This window comes from Cucurbita maxima, unplaced genomic scaffold (assembly GCF_002738345.1).
Source record: "Cucurbita maxima cultivar Rimu unplaced genomic scaffold, Cmax_1.0 Cma_Scf00128, whole genome shotgun sequence".
In the NCBI taxonomy this organism is placed as follows: Eukaryota; Viridiplantae; Streptophyta; class Magnoliopsida; order Cucurbitales; family Cucurbitaceae; genus Cucurbita; species Cucurbita maxima.
The window spans coordinates 150,085-167,397 of NW_019272144.1; the positions used below are offsets into that span (position 1 = coordinate 150,085).

Below are 17,313 nucleotides of genomic sequence, written 5' to 3' on the forward strand. Positions count from 1 at the left end.
GTCCGTCCAGTGTCCGGTTGACACAAAATATCGCAAGCATTCATATTTTATATGGACGGAATTAACTCTAGAATCGCATGCCCAAATCCCTTTTAGAACGCCAACTTTCGAGGTTAAGGCTTGGGACCCTACCCGGCCCTTCAACAAGCATATCTTTGCCACTCTTGTTTATTTGATGTCTCTATCTTGCTAATGTCTCAACTTGTCTTCAATGATCAATCTATGTGGTATATTAGATGATGCACCGTCCTCCTCGGTCGCATGATGGCACTCGTCTAGACCCTCGTGTGGTCGGATGGGCGCCACTTGAGGGTGGCCTTTATCATGACGCAACGTGAGGGTCACAACCTACTCTCTACATAGTTAGGTTGTGACATTCTCCCCCACTTAAACTAGTCATCGTTCACGATGACTTACTTGGTGGAAGAACCATTGTTAGGTTATGACATTCTCCCCCACTTAAACTAGTCATCGTCCTCAATGACGACCCAACCCTAGACTAGTTGCTGACGAACCCACTTGAAATACGTGCTTCAGAACGAATACAGAAAATGCGCACTACTTATGAGCTATCCCACTGACGAACTTACTCTCGGCCTCCGAGACTTGCAACACAAGTACCGTAAAACAAATGCACTATGGTTGTGGGCTATCCCCTTTTGGGCCTCCCTCGCCCTTTTGCAAACTTGACCCAGGATTCACTAGAAAAATAATGGCAAACTAACTAGGTTTGGCATACTCTTTCCTTGGCTAGGGGGAGAGCTCCCCAAATTTTTGCCACTTTGGCCACATTCATCGTATTCTCTGAGTCGCACACATTGGTGCACCCCTCGAGGTGAGGCTCGCAAGCCAACCACGACATTTATTCATCATGGCACCAATCATTATAGTAGCGATGTATGAAAGCTTGTAACACAACCCCGTATTGGCGGTTCACTTCAACCAACTCTTAACTGGATGTCTGCAAAACTCGCAACACAACTCTGTGTTTGCTTTACACTCTTGCCAATTCTTTTAAAATTCGTAACACAACTCCGTGTTGGCACTACACTTTCGCCAACTCTTAACTGGCCACCTTCGTGTGGCAATGCTGCCTTGACGCTTCTGTGGTCATGTTGTAGCTTCACTTCTTTATGTCCACTTCAAGTTGATGCTCACTTCTCGAGTTGATATTGGTCTCGACAACTCTTGTGGAGTCATCCATTTTAGGCATAAGGTGATGGCTCAAGGAGTGCACGTGTACTCGCACCTTAGAGCACCACTACGGGGTGAGATACCTAATTACTTAGGCTCCCCCCCACTTAAACTCGATTGCCTCTTTGCAGCAAATTCATCCTCCCATAAGGACTTGCGTTGTACTCAACTTTGGCACTTGGCCGATGCTTGTCTTTTCTTGGCTCTTAGCTTCTCTGCTTGCAGCCACTAACACTGTTCCTCTAATGTGAATGGCTCTTTGGAAAGCACCGACATGGTTTAATTTTTGTTTCATCTGTCTTGCCCACTTAAGGACTACAAGCGCTTGGCAAATGAGCTTGGTTTTACTTGACGGGTAAATCTCCCCACACTGAAGTGCCAACACACAACACTAATGAACTTCAGGTAGTCTTGGTTTCAAGCCACAACTGATTCCAATTCTTACTAGAAATTGTCCTGCCCACTCTGGCACTCTTGACACACTTGTAAGGTCTTCAACAACTCTCGAGTTCATTTCTCTTGACTATGTTGTCCCACTAGACACACAAAGTATGACTCTAATACCAACTGTCACAGTACTACTTTTTCAACAGCGCAGTGTGGTGATCTTAACACGCTCACGGCTACCCTTAAGGGGAATTAAGCCCCATATATGTTTTTCACCCCAGCTTTGTGGCTTCATCGAACCTTAAGCGAGGTTTGTCTTCACCAATCAAACATCGCTTGTGCGGAATACAAGCTTGTTCGACCACACATGCTGCCTGCGTGTGCATGTTCAATTTGTTGGGTTTTATGTCCTAAAACTCATAGTTTGTAAACAAAAACATATTTTATTTTCAATAAAGTTATTATTGTTGTTTATTGAGTAAAGATCCAATAAACTAAGAACACTCTGGGCTATAGTATGATTACTTGAATTATATGTAGAGACATAAGAGTTGATCAAGTTCAAGTGTATAGTCAAAATGATCTATTGTATAAGGATAAGGCTGAGTACCTTATTCTAGGGACACTATGGATGCAGTCCACTTTTGTATATGATATAAACAATGTGATCACTAAATTGTACATGTGAAGACATGTGACTGGGGCGTCCTATGCAATGAGTATTGTATAAGATCGGACAATGAAGAAAATCACTCTTACTTTATAATGTCGTTTACTGTCGAGACTGATTTTCTTTTGATTTCATTTGATGACCTAGGTAACTCGATCTTAATCCTGAGCTAACCATGAACTCCTATTTATTTGAAATTATTCTTAGATTTGCATGGGTGAGAGTGGCTCAAGTTCGCCGACTCAATAGGCCTCCCATTTCAGGGGTAAGACTGGGTAGATGGTTGGGGACGTGGGATGCAAAATGGAATTCACTCCTACCCACTTTTAGGGAGAAAAGAGAGATAGTTCCCTTAAGTACTAACTCCAGGTCTTGAACAAGGGGCCCCACTCTAGTTACGAACAACCTATGAAGGATTGACTTACTAATCATGGTTATATCAAATGGATAGAAATATATCTATAGTGAGGGGAGTGCAACTACTAGGCTATAGTGGAATGTCCTAGTAGTTAACGAATGTTGGTTAACAAGGTTAATGAGTTTAATCGGTTAATCTTGGATCGTTGGAGCCTATGATCTATATGTCAATTAGGTCCCTCAGCTAGCTCATAACGAACTAAACCATAGAACAGTGTGACGAGTGAGTTCGAAGTGTTCGAATTTAAATTAGGGAGAATGCGCTACATATATACGATATATTCAACCGCATTTTTGTTATATTTACGAATTAAACAAAAAGAGAGAATCTGAGATATTTAAATAAGATTAAGATATTTAAATAAGATTTAAATATCTTAATAAAATATGTGTCGGAATTAATTTGGATTGGCATTTAAATTAATATTAAATATTAATTAAATAATTTAATTAATCATTTAATATTACTTTAATTTGAAATTAATAATTGATGACCTAGGTAACTCGATCCTAATCCTGAGCTAACCATCCTGTTTATTCGGAATTATCCTTAGATTTGCATGGGTGAGAGTGGCTCAAGTTCGCCGACTCAATAGACCTACCATTTCAGGGGTAAGACTGAGTAAATGGCTGAGGACGTGGGGTGTAAGATGGAATTCACTCCTACCCACTTTTAGGGATAGAAGAGAGGTAGTTCCCTTTAGTACTGACTCTAGGTCTTGAACAAGTGAATCTAACCTCTCATTGGCTTGAGAGAGATTCGGTTTACTGGTTGGACCACAAACCAATTGTTTATTAGAGGATCAGTGAGACATAAGGAATAAGAAGTAACTTCAGGGGTAAAACGGTAAATTGACCCAGCTTTAGTTACGAACAACCTGTGAAGGATCGACTTACTAATCATGGTTATATCAAATGGACAGAAATATATCTATAGTGAGGGGAGTACAACTACTAGGCTATAGTGGAATGTTCTAGAAGTTAACGAATGCTGGTTAACAAGGTTAATGAGTTTAACCGGTTAATCTTGGATCGTTGGAGCCTATGATCTATAGGTCCATTAGGTCCCTCTGCTAGCTCATAATGGACTAAACCATAGAACAGTGTGACGAGTGAGTTCGAAGTGTTCGAATTCAAATTAGGGAGAATGCGCTACATATATACGATATATTTAACCGCATTTTTGTTATATTTACGAATTAAACAAAAAGAGAGAATTTTAGATATTTAAATAAGATTTAAATATCTTAATCAAATATGTGTCGGAATTAATTGGGATTGACATTTGAATTAATATTAAATATTAATTAAATAGTTTAATTAATCATTTAATATTACTTTAATTTTAAATTAATAATTCAAATTGATTGTTGAATCAAAATGAAGAAAGTCAAAGTGTCAAAATTTGGTTAACTCAAGCATGCATGCTTGCCACATAATCCCAAACATTTGGGTGGAATTTTAAGTGTCAAAATTTGGTGATCTCAAATTTGCATGAACATGCAAACATGACTCTATAAATAGAGTGATCATGGTATGAAAGGTTGGCTTTTGAAAAAAACCTTGAGAAAAACCTCTCACAAACTCTCTCTTCATATATACTAAATCCCTCCCAAGTTTAATCACTCACCGAATTCCACAATCCCATTCTAAGGCCAGAGAATAGTGGAGAAGACACTAGTGGTGGTTCGAAACCGGTTGATAAGATAAGGAATCAATACAAGGGGAATAAGATTCAGATTACCTTGTTGATCGAAAATCTCAAGGCAAGAACATTGTTTGAGATTCGAATCACTCCACAATCAAAAGATCGATTACGTCTAGCTTGAATGATTCTTGTTGATCAAATATCTCAAGGCAAGAACACTTGTTTGAGATTCGAATCACTCCACAAACAAGATTGATCATGTCGAGCTTGAATGATTCTACATGCAACCTAAACTACATAGAATTGCAAAGAAACTTAGCCATGGGCTAAAGAAAGCACAAATGCTCCTTTTACTACATTTTCCAAGTCTACTTGCAAATACAACATATATGGCTTTATATAGCTTCAAAATGAAGCTACTAACGCATTCCATGAATTGTAACATTCATACTTAATGGCCTTAATTAACCATTATATAATTGTAACCTAAAGTAAATCAAAAGTATTAAAATAAATTAATGAAATACAATAGCTCTAAATTACTCTAAATTGTAACCCACCCAAAATTCAAAACATGAAACCGCACTCTTCTTCAATGTGGCATGAATTGAAATATCTTTTGATAATTTCAACAATATTTTCTTCACATCTTCATTGAAGCATATTGTATGATTGATGTCTTTTGATTCATAACACCGGTTCGTGAGGAAAAAGAAACTTGAACAACAAAAGGTTTATATTCAAACTCATTGATGTACTTAGAGTGCCTAAGATCCAAATTGCTTCTGCATGTGTTATATTAACACTATCACAATTGTCTGCGACACAATCGACTTGCCTCTACACTAGGCCAAGTCATTCGGCTCGACCTTGTCTCTGCTTGGGGACAAGTTCTTTCAATGCAACGTCACGTCTCATATTTTTATTGCGATCCCCATCAACATGGCCCATATGTCTTGACGCCATCTTGAGTCTTGGGGTGCCATTGGCCATCACAACTCCTTCGCTCTTGTTATTAAGAATGGACCCACATGTCGCTCATCTCATTGGAATGTCCCAAACATCCATCCATCCGAGTTCTATCGAGGCATTGGCCCTCCCATGCCAGTTCCATGTCATTTACGCATACCGTATCAGATAGCGGGTCTATATAGCAACCTTCGACACTCGTCTTGGCACGCTCACCCACACTGTGACACACGTATGTGCTACAGGGTAGCTCGCATAGGCCACAGGGCCCAGGGATGTTGGAGAGTTGACACCATGGTACCCCTATAGTATATTTTGAGCCATTTTCTATTTTTCATCATAGACATGAGTTTGGCGAACGGTCATCCGATGTCATTGAGCGTCCGTCCGTTGTCCGATTGACATCAAATTTCGCGAACATTCACATTTCATATGGACAGAATTAACTCCAGAACCGCATGTCCAAATTCCTATTGGAGCCTTGACTTTCGAGGTTTAGGCTTGGGACCCTACCCGACCCTTCAACAAGCCTATCTTTTCCACTATTGTCAATTCGATGTCTCTATCTTGCTTATATCTCAACTTTTCTTCAATGCCCACTCTGTGTGGTGAGTTAGATGATGTACCATCCTCCTCGGTCGCATCGTGGCACTCGTCTAGGCCCTCGTATGGACGGATGGGGACCACTTGAGGGTCACCGCTTCTCTTGTTGCAATGTGATGGTCACAACCTACTCTCTTCATAGTTAGGTTGTGACTCCCCCTTACACATCTGCAGAACCAGAACAAGAACATGAACACAATAGGCAGAGTGAAGGTCAAGCGGGTTCTATTGAGAGCCATTCGATTGTTTTTCCACTGCCACCTACATTGCCCTCTCGACAACTTTGGGATCATGAGTTGAGCAATGGGAGTTGGCCACGACATGATTTCCGTCAGCAATTTGGAGTTGTATGACTCATTAAGGTTCCCTTGTTGTCTTTCTAGTTGAAGCCATTAGGATGCAAAGTAAATAAAATAAAATAAAAAAAATAGTAAAACATCCAAATGTAAACGGTAAACCATTGATGAATGGTGATTCCATAATTATATTTTGAATTAATGCAATTTTCTTTCTGGTGAAATTATTGTGATTATCTTTTTTTTTTTTTTTAACTTAAACTTGTTGCTAAAATATTACAAGATTGGGAGATCATCAATGATTTGAGGATTGACATGTCGAGGCTGCAACAGAGGATGAACAACGTACAGAGAATGTTGGAGACATGCATGGATATGCAACTCGAGTTGCAGCGCTCAATAAAGAAAGAAGTTTCTTCTATGTTGAGCCGAGAGCTAGTTCAAAAGGTTTGTTTTCATTATTAATGCCACTAGATTCTTTAGCTTATAAAATTTACGTGCTTTGTTGTACAGATAATTTTACCAATCAATCTGTTTTTGTGTGTTTTTCTTTGGTCTCAACTTTCACTTAACTTTACATTTTCTCTCATTTACAACTTTTAGATGTGGGCATATGTGCACTTGTTCAAAATGTGCTAACGAGTTGGTCAAGGCTTGAGAAAAGTATCTGATGTGTTGTGTGCCCATTCTAGAAGTGATTCGTGCTTACTCCCTATGATGACTTAGACGACAATAAAGAAAAATGAGATTACTACTGATTCATTCATCTTCATCCTCTTGTTCCGTCCAAGTGACCTACTAATTCTTCTCGTCCTTATTTTTATACATATAAAGTTGATTGTACGATAACATACGAATGAAATAATGAATGTAATCTCTGTTATTGATTAATCTAGCAAGAATAGTTGTGTTAGTGAATTTACAAAACTTTATCTAGGGTGATTATGAGGATTTAGTGTAACAGAAGAATGATTAAGCCGAAACATAAACAATTGGAGTTTCAACTGATAATATTATTGAGTACTGAAATTGGATTTTGAGTACTAAACTTAGCTTTTACAAATAATAACAGAAATAGAAACTAACCGAAGAGAGACGATAACCGTATTTGACATAATCAAATTGTTCTAGAAAAACTATGCACACCAAGTTCTTCACACAACTTCTGAAATACTTCTAATTTGAGATGCTTTGTTAACAAATTAGCAAGTTGATTTCGGGTACACAAAATAATAAATTAACGGTTCCTTCTTTTGAAAGATCTCTAAGAAAGTGAAATCTTACTCTTATCTATTTGGAACGTCCATGTAGAACTGGATTTTTGGATATCTTAATAATTGAAGTATCATCACACATTAGCTTTGTTCCTTCAATTTGATAGTGACCCATCTCTTTGAGTATCCTCATCCAAACAGCTTGACATGCACAGGCATTAGTAGCAACAAACTCAGCTTCTGTGGTTGATAAGGTGACTATAGGTTGTTTACGAGAAGACCAAGCTACTGCTCCTCCGCTTAACATAAACACATAATCTATCGTACCTTTCAAGTACCTTAAAACCCTTTTAGTTGCTGCAACATGTTTTGTTAGACATGCAATAAGACGACTAATCAAACTTACAACAAAAATGAGATCAGGACGAGTAGTTGTGAGATACATCAGACTTCCAACTATTTGTTTATACAAAGTTAAATTTACTTTTGCACCATTTTCATCTTTGCCAATTTTCTGTCCTCCTTTCCTTGTGATGTAGAGTGTATGCTCATTGGAGCTACTTTCGAATCCTTCCTTGATGTAGAAGGATTCTATTCAACTAAACTAGGTTCTAGGTGCTTGTTTTAATCCATCGAGAGCCTTATGGAATTTGTATGCCCTCTCCTCACTTCCCTTTTTCTCCTAATATTTTGGCTGTTCAACAAAAATATCTTCTTTTAACTCACCATGTAGAAAAGCTGATTTGACATCTAACTAATAGAGTTTCCAACCTTTCTTTGTGGCAAAAGCAATGACAATTCTCACAGTATCCATTCTGGCCACAGATGCATACACTTTTGTATAATAAATTTCATGCTCTTGTATGTAGCCTTTTACAACCAATCTTGCTTTGTATTTATCAACTTCTCCAAACTCATTTAGCTTGGTTTTGTAAATCCATTTCACTCCTATTTTCTTTGCTCCAGCCGACAGAACCACCAAGTTCCATGTTTGAGTTTTTTTCAATGGATTTGATTTCTTCATCCATAGCCAATCTCCATTTTGGGCTACTGACAGCTTCCTCAAAATTCACAGGATCTAAAGTCATCAACCGGTTCAGTCTTTTCTTCCGTGATTTCCCCTTCTTTGTTTTCAGCAACTAGTTCAATCGTTTCAGCAACCAGTTTAGTCGTTTCCACCATGACTTCTTCTTCTTCGACTGTATTCTCATCAATTTCAATATTGTCCCTCAGTCCAATTTTGTTTCACCTTAAAAAAATTTCCAATCCCATTCACGATCTTCCTCGAAAGCTACATTACAACTTACTATAATTTTATTTGTAGTTGGATCAAACATTCTATTGCCTTTGGATTCACTGCTGACTCCAAGTAAAACACATATTACACCTTTATCTTCAAGTTTGCTTCTCTTAGCATCAGGAATATGAACATGTTTCGCACATTCAAAAACTCTGAAATAATCTACTGATGGTTTCTCCCTAGTCCAAGCCTCTTCTGGTGTCATCTCTTTTACTGCAAGAGTGGGTGATAAATTCAAAATGTGAATCGTCCACCTGACTGCTTTAGCCTAGAAATGTCCACATGACTGCTTAAGGCTAGAAATTCTTAAGCACTTTCTTCTCTGTCAGCATAACTCTTACCAAGTTCATCACGGTGCAATTTTGGCATTCGGCCACTCTATTTTATTGTGAGCTATAGGTTGTGGTCAATTGTGTCTTCACTCTATGCTGTTTGCAAAACTCGTTGAATTTTGTTGAGTTGAACTCTCCTCCTCTATCTGTCCTTAAACATTATAGGCATTCTAATTTCCTTTTCCACAATTATTTTGAAACATTTGGAATGATAAAATGTTTCTGATTTTTCTACAAAAGAAAATAACTTCATGTCTTCCTTGAAAAATCATCGCACAACAAATACTTTTTATGGCTATTTGAAGCAAGTGAAATTCGACCACATAGATCTGCATTTACAAGACCAAATTTTTCACTTCTCTCCATTTACTCATTTTTGAAAATAGAGTTTGATGTGCTTTCCTTTCATACATGCCTCATAGGGGGTGTTTGGAACTACAATTTGTGCCAGACCTTTCACCATGTTTTTTTGTTTCAAGATTGGTGCAACAGCCTTTGTAGCCGAGATGACCATAATGATGGTGGCAAAGTGTTAACTGATCCATATTTGAAACTTGGAGGCATCTTCCTTCATTTGTTGTGGCGTATGGTTTAACAAACAAAATGAACAACTAATTTGCACTCATAATTGTCTCTGCCTTTTTTTCTTTTTGTGGATGATAAATGCTACGTACACTATCTTTGAAGAGCACTATTACTCCTTTTTCTTGTATTTGTCCAATGCTCAAGCGATTATTTTTTAGTTCAGGTACCCAATACACATTACTAATAGTGTAGCGAACCCCATACAAAGTTAATTTCACTACACCCTTTCGAGAACCTTTCATACTTATATTATTTTCAAGCCTCTGATGGAGTGGGAAAAGATCCTATCTAAGCTTGAAAATATACATTCGTATACACATATGGTTTAAGCAACCAAAATCTAAGAACCAAGTATAATTCCTTCTTGCTTCATGTCTTTCCATATCAGCCATTAACAACATTTCATCCTCTTCTTCCAGCTTTGCATAATTCAATTCCTTATTCATTTTTGGACATTCATATTTATGACCTAAGTCATGACACCTATAACATTCAACAGTTGCTTTGTTGAAAGTTGATTTTTCTCTAACACGTCCTCTACTCTTGTAAGCTCCTCTTCCTCTATTACTTATTTCCGTTCGACCTTCGACTTTTAGAACTTGCTCCTCTCCAGTACTACTTGATCTTCAAAATTTTTGTTCATGCACCACTAATGAACTTTGTAATTCATCAATGGACATGTTATCAGTATCTTTGGATTCCTCAATGGATATTACAACATAAGTAAATTTTTCAGTGAGTACATAAAATTTTTTTCTACAGTTTTCTTGTTTGGCATATCTTCTCATCTTGTTGGAGATTATCATAACTCTTGCAAAATAATATGATACTTTCATCCTTCTTCGATCTCTTGGATCTCAAATTCTCTCCTTAATGCATTTATAAGAGATTTCTTCACTTTTTGGTTTCCACCAAACTTTCGCTTCATTGAGTCCCAAACAATCTTTTAGTCTAGCATCATCAAGGTGATCCTTTAGTGCCTTAGTCAGCATTGTTTTTTCCGCTAGTTCTGTGAAACCAATCTCTACCACACTCCATAAACTCTTTTCTTTGAGAAAATTTTCCATCAGCTCACTCTAGTGATTATAGTGACCATCGAAGTGAGGGATCTTCGTTAAAGTCTTGTCTTTACTCATACTCTCTGTATTTGATCACTAAAAAATTGCTACACTACAAAGCCTAGTGGTGGCTCTGATACCAATTATAAGTTTTTGACAGAAGAATGATTAACACAGAAACAAAAACGATTGGAGTTTGAAGCGATAATATTATTGAGTACTTAACTTTGGCTTTTATAGCCTTACAATAACAACATAAATAAATAGAAACTAACCACAAATATGGTAAATTAGTTAAACTAACCACAATCACACAGTCACCAGCTTCTTGATGTAGTTGTTTTTCATAGAAAAAAAATGACATATTTACTTTTTCAAATGTAAGAAAATATGTTTAATTATATATAAAAGAAAGAAATAACATATGTATTATATATATATATTAGTGAGAAAGAAATGACATATTTACTTTTTCAGTGTCATTTGATTATCTCACTAATTTTTATTTAGAGATATTTCAGATTTACTATTATATCAACCTAAATATAATTTAATTGGTTAACCATTTAAAATAAATAATGTTTTTTTTTAAAAAAAATACATCAAATAATCAATATCATATTTTCATTCAATAAGAATAGATGTCACAATCAAACTATTTATAGATTAATAATAATAAAATATGTATCATACTATATTATATTAGTATAGTTACAAGTTTTCCCGACTATGAAAATCTAACGACTCTAAATTTCTACCTACTCAAAGTCGTTACTAACGTTTCATACTCAACTCTAATGCAAAAATATAACTCTTAAAAGAAAACATCATCTTTTATATAAATGTCGAAAATATTTAAAACAAACTCTTCTCTCGAAAACAAAGTTTTAGGTGTTTAAATACGACATTTAAATAAAATAAAAATAAATACAAAATAATTTAAAACAATGAAATGCAAAACAACCTATTATAACCTTAGACTAGAAATTTAAATGAGTCTGCCTATGCACGTGCCACAGTCTCTACTCGCAATCTTGTCGTTGTCCGTACAAGTGCACCTTGCCGTTACCTGAAAAATGATGTGACACAAGCAATCATAATTTAGGGACCTATCTCTAGCTCATCTAGGGGTGGCCTCTAGTCTTGAACAAATTGAATGTGTAGTACTTCCCTACACACGACCCACACGTGCAAGTGTGAATCTCCAGCTCGCTCGCACACCCCCTAGGCCCTCTAGTCAAGCTAATTTCTAGCGACGTTCGGAGGTCAACGGAACCCCATAGTGTCATGCACCTCATGAACACCCTGCTCGTCATACTATGCGCATCCACACTCATCATCATACTGTGCGCGTCTGCACTCATCATCTTTAGGAGAAGTATCCATATGCTTATGAACGACAATTATGGCACTCATCATCATACAATCTAGAAAACATAGCCATATTAAGAAAAACATCATGCAATCATCATACTCATAATATCGCCATAAAGTTCATCATATCAAGTATATCGAAATATACAAATATTACGCACATCATCATACCACATAACTCAAACATCATCATATACTAGTATATGGCATCATACGACACCGCTCATACATCATCATAACTCATACATCATCATGGCTCATACATCATCATATACTAGTATAGAACATCATGTGATACAACTCATACATCATCATAACTCATACAATTTTTCGCCTCTCCTATAGTAAGACCACTTACGTGATTAGTTAGTTTAGGCTGGTGTCACCAATTTATCATTAATGAAAGTTTGATTTTGTCCATTGTATCCAAGTCAACCTATATGAATCCATGACATCAATTTCACGTTCAATTCTCTAAATCTCACAATGGTCGATGTACTAGACCTCATACGAGCATTAAAGACTTTTCACGAGTAAAGTCCTGGAACGTTATATATATATATATAGATAGATATATAATTCTATTTTCATTAAGATCTCATTTCCTATCATTACTATGTTAGGGAAGAATTTGATGGAGTTATTTTAAGTGACCGTATTTTGTACTTACCTTCTCATTGATCTTTCATTTTTTTGTCTGCATGTACTCGGTATCCTTCTCATTGATCTTTCACTGCATGTACTCAGTATTGTGTACTTCCTTGCCTTCTCACTTTGATCTTTCCTTTTCTTTTTGTGGTATGTACTCTGCTTTATCTTTTAATTTTTGTTTGGATATATTCTTGTTCCTTGCCTTCTCAGATCTTTCATTTTCTTTTTGTGGCATGTACTTTGCTTTATTTTTTTAATTTTTGTTTGGATATATTCTTGACTGATTTTTAATCATTCTTACTCCTAAATCTTTCACGTATATTATTGGACAATTTTCAATCCATTCTTACTTCTAAACTTTTCCTTTTTTTTCTTTCTTAGGTGTATTTTCATTGTCATTTTCAATAGATTCTAATTTTCTTTTCTTTCCAAAAAAATAAAATTGCTCTATATTAGGAATCAATTTACCGATAACCCATAAATTTTTATTCTTATTTGATTTCTAACTAAAATTTAAATAAAAAATCACGAATAAAATAAAGAAAAGATTTAAGGAACCTACTATTGACATTCTTATGATCACATCTTTAGGTAAATCTGCCCAAAGCCATTTTTTGTTGTTTAGTTTGTTTAATTGTTGTTTTGACATAAGAGTTTATTTAGGAGAGATAATTGGGATAAGAATGAGAGGTTAGTGGAGAGATAGGAAAGATTTAAATTAATTGCTTGAGAGAAAATCTTTGACAATTGATTTCAGAAATATATATATATAAATAGATTTTAAAAAAAACTATTTTTTTTATTAAATATTATAGATACCAAAAAAAAAATGTTTAAAATATTTTTGGTTAATTTTTTTTTATTAAAATAACGGCCAACTTTAAAATTTATAATAAAAAAATTTAAACTAAATGTCAAATTTTAACATGAAAAAATTTCATCTTTTTAATTTAAAAATACATTTTATTTTTAATAATTTTAATTATAATTTGTATGATATAAATTAAATTATTGCCAATTTTAAAATTTATTAACTAAATAAATATTAAAATTTAAACTAAATTATTAATGGATCAAATACAAATAAACTAAATAAGAAAAATCCAAATAACAAACCTAGGCTCCTGTAGAAGATTCAAGTCTCAACATCAGTTCTAGTTTGTGATTGTTTCTAAAAAAACACATAAGTTTACATTTATTTCATTTGAAATAGCCACAGTGTTGCTGGTTCAGTTCTAGTTTGTGTTTGTTTATCAAGAAAACACAAACAAGTTTACATTTAATTCATTTGAAATAGCCACAATGTTGCTGGTTCTAATCTACGTCTTCAAGCAAAGCATCATATTCGAGGAGGAGGTGATATCAAGGTGAAGTTTCAGTCTTCTTTTAAGTAATTGATTTAGCTCTTGTGAAAATAGTTAAATATTGATCTTTTCTTTATTTAGACAGTATTTTTATGGATTTAGTTTAAGTATTTTACAAGATTTGTTTAGGTAATTTCTTTTTATGGTTACTTGTATATTAAAGGCAAGTTCCCCTTATTCAATAAAACCATCCCTTCGAACTTCAATTGATTATGTTTCTGTCAAAACTTAACAATTAGTATCAGTGCATCAATTTTTGAGTGATCAAATAGAGAGAGTATGAGTGAAGACAAAACTTTAGCGAAGATGTTTCTGGATTATTTATTCATTTGTCAAAACCTAACAATTAGTATCAGAGCATCCATTTTTGAATGATCAAATAGAGAGAGTATGAGTGAAGACAAAACTTTAGCGAAGATCCCTCACTTTGATGGTCACTATGATGATTGGAGTGAGCTTATGGAAAATTTGCTCAGAGCAAATTGTGTATGGAGTGTGGTGGATATTTGTTTATTAGAACGAGAGGAAAGAACAATACTGACCGAGGCACAAAAGGGCCACCTTGATGATGCTAGACACAAAGATCACCAAGTAAAGCATTACCTATTCCAAGCAATTAATTATACCGTCTTTGAACAAATCTTGGATCGTCGCACAGCCAAGATTGTTTCGGACTCATTGAAACGAAAATTTGGTGGAAACCAAAAAGTGAAGAAATCTCTTCTTAATACATTAAGGAGAGAATTTGAGATTCTAGGGATGGAAATGTATTAAAGTATCACAGATTATTTTGCAAGAGTGATGATAATCTCCAACAAGATGAGAAGCAATAGAGAAGATATGCCAGAAAAGAAAACTGTAGAAAAAATTTTGTGTACTAAAAAATTTACTTATGTTGTAGTATCCATTGAGGAATCTAAAGATATTAACAACATGTCCATTAATGAATTACAAAGTTCATTAGTGGTGCATGAACAAAAAATTTGAAGATCCAGCATTAATGGAGAGGATCAAGTGCTAAAATTCGAAGGACAAACGAAAGTAAGTAACAGAGGAAGAGGAACTTACGGGGCAGAGGATGCGGAAGAGGAAGATCAACTTTCAACAAAACAACTGTTGAATGTTATAGGTGTCATGACTTGGGTCATTTTCAATATGAATGTCTAAAGATGAATAAGGAATTGAATTATATAGAGCTGGAAGAAGAGGATGAAATGTTGTTAATGACTCATATGGAAAGACATGAAGCAAAAAGTAATGATGCTACGGTGTTCTTTTTTTGTGCTATCAAATTCCAAATACAAACGTATTCCAAAGGAAAAGGTTCAACTTCTCCTAAGGTTAGTTTCACTTCTAGTTTCTGTTTGTTTCTTGGGAAAATACAAAATTTTCATTTTCAATATTATTTCTATTTAAAAATTGTAAGGATAGGGTTCAAACTACCTTCAATTGGTTGCTTCTTCATATCTAATTTTCTTACCTTGGTAGCATATTCATATAGGAAGATAAATCAAAGTTAGTTTCTCTCTTATGATTCTTTGTCATACATTGACATTATTAGCTCATACAGACTTTCTTCACGATGCCATCCAATTTCTTTCCTATTAAATAAAATAACATTTTGATTTTGTCCGTCATAAAGTTGAACCGGTTCATAGAAGACTATTTAATCCATATTACATCACTCTCCATTTGTTTCTATGTATGATAGTTTGCTCTATTTTCAATTGAAATAGTCAATTTTACATTTGACCCGTTTATACATGCTTACATAGAGAGGCAAGGTCACGGTATCAGTAACAAGGATATAGACGAGATGATGTCCTCTGTTCCTACTTTTTCAACCGCGCGCCATCGTGATCTTGACACGCTCACGACCAACCTTAAGGGGAATTAAGCCTCATATATATTTTTATTGTGGCTTCATCGGACTTTTGGCGAGGTTTGTCTTCGTCAACCAAACATCCCTTGTGCGGAATCCAAGCTTGTTCAACCACACAAGCCACCTGCATGTGCATGTTCAATCATCTACAACACAACCGACTTGCCTCTATACCATATGGCTCGACCTTGCCTCTGCTTGGGGCCAAGGTCTCTCAATGCAACGTCGCGTCTAATCTTCTTCACTTGATATCCATCGACATGGCTCATATGTCTTGATACCATCCCGAGTCTTGGGGTGTCGTCAACCATCACAACTCACTCGCTCATGCCATTGAAAACGAGCCTACGTGTCGCTCATCTCACTGGGAGGTCCCAAACATCTATCCATCCGGGTTTTATCGAGGCATTGACCCAACCGTGTACGTGCCGTGTCATTTATGTATACCGTACAAGATAGCAGATGTATGTAGTAGCCTCCGACACCATACACCCGTGTCGCCCGGTACTATCCTTGAAAAACCCATTTTAAAGAAAGTCGCCATAAACACTCGTCTCGGCACGCTTGCCAATGTTGTGGCACATGTGTGTGTCATAGGTTAGCTCACTTAGGCCAAAGGGCCCAAGGCTGGTAGAGAGCTAACACCATGGTATCCCCCATAGTACATTTTGAGCCATTTTCAATCTTTGAGGCATAGACATGATTTTGTCAAACGGTCATACAGTGTTATGTTGCATCCGTCCAGTGTCCGATTGACACCAAATTTGGCAAGCATTCATATTTTATAAGGACAGACTTAAATCCAAAATCGCATGCCCAAATTCCTTTCAGAATCCCAACTTTTGAGGTTAAGGCTTGGTACCCTACCCGGCCCTTCAACGAGCCTATCTTTGCCACTCTTGTTTATTCGATGTCTCTATCTTGCTTATATCTCAACTTGTCTTCAATGGCTACGTTGTGTGGTATATTAGATGATGCACCGCCCTCCTCGGTCGCATGATGGCACTCGTCTAGACCCTCGTGTGGTCGGATGGGCGCCACTTGAGTGTGGCCCTTCTCTTGTCGCAACGTGAGGGCCACAACCTACTCTCTACATAGTTAGGTTGTGACATTCTCCCCCACTTAAACTAGCCATTGTCCCCAATGACGACCCAACCCTAGACTGGCTGCTGATGAACCCACTTGAAGTACGTGCCTCAAAACGAATACAGAAAATGCGCACTACTTATGAGCTATCCCACTAACGAACCTACTCTCGGCCTCCGAGACTTGCAACACAAGTACTGTAAAACAAATGCACTATGGTTGTGGGCTATCCCCTCTTGGGCCTCCCTCGCCCTTCTGTAAACTTTACCCAGGATTCACCGAA

At 36.3% G+C, this 17,313-nt stretch overlaps 1 long non-coding RNA gene across 1 annotated transcript; it reads right to left on the reverse strand.

The window, feature by feature from the left end:
• Positions 1-518: 518 nt before the first annotated feature.
• LOC111473523 lies at positions 519-17,228 on the reverse strand. Its single transcript, XR_002715717.1, has 3 exons — positions 17,148-17,228; positions 8,786-8,791; positions 519-531 (listed from the first exon to the last, which is right to left on the reverse strand). It is a non-coding gene; the product is annotated as an uncharacterized LOC111473523 (long non-coding RNA).
• Positions 17,229-17,313: the final 85 nt, after the last annotated feature.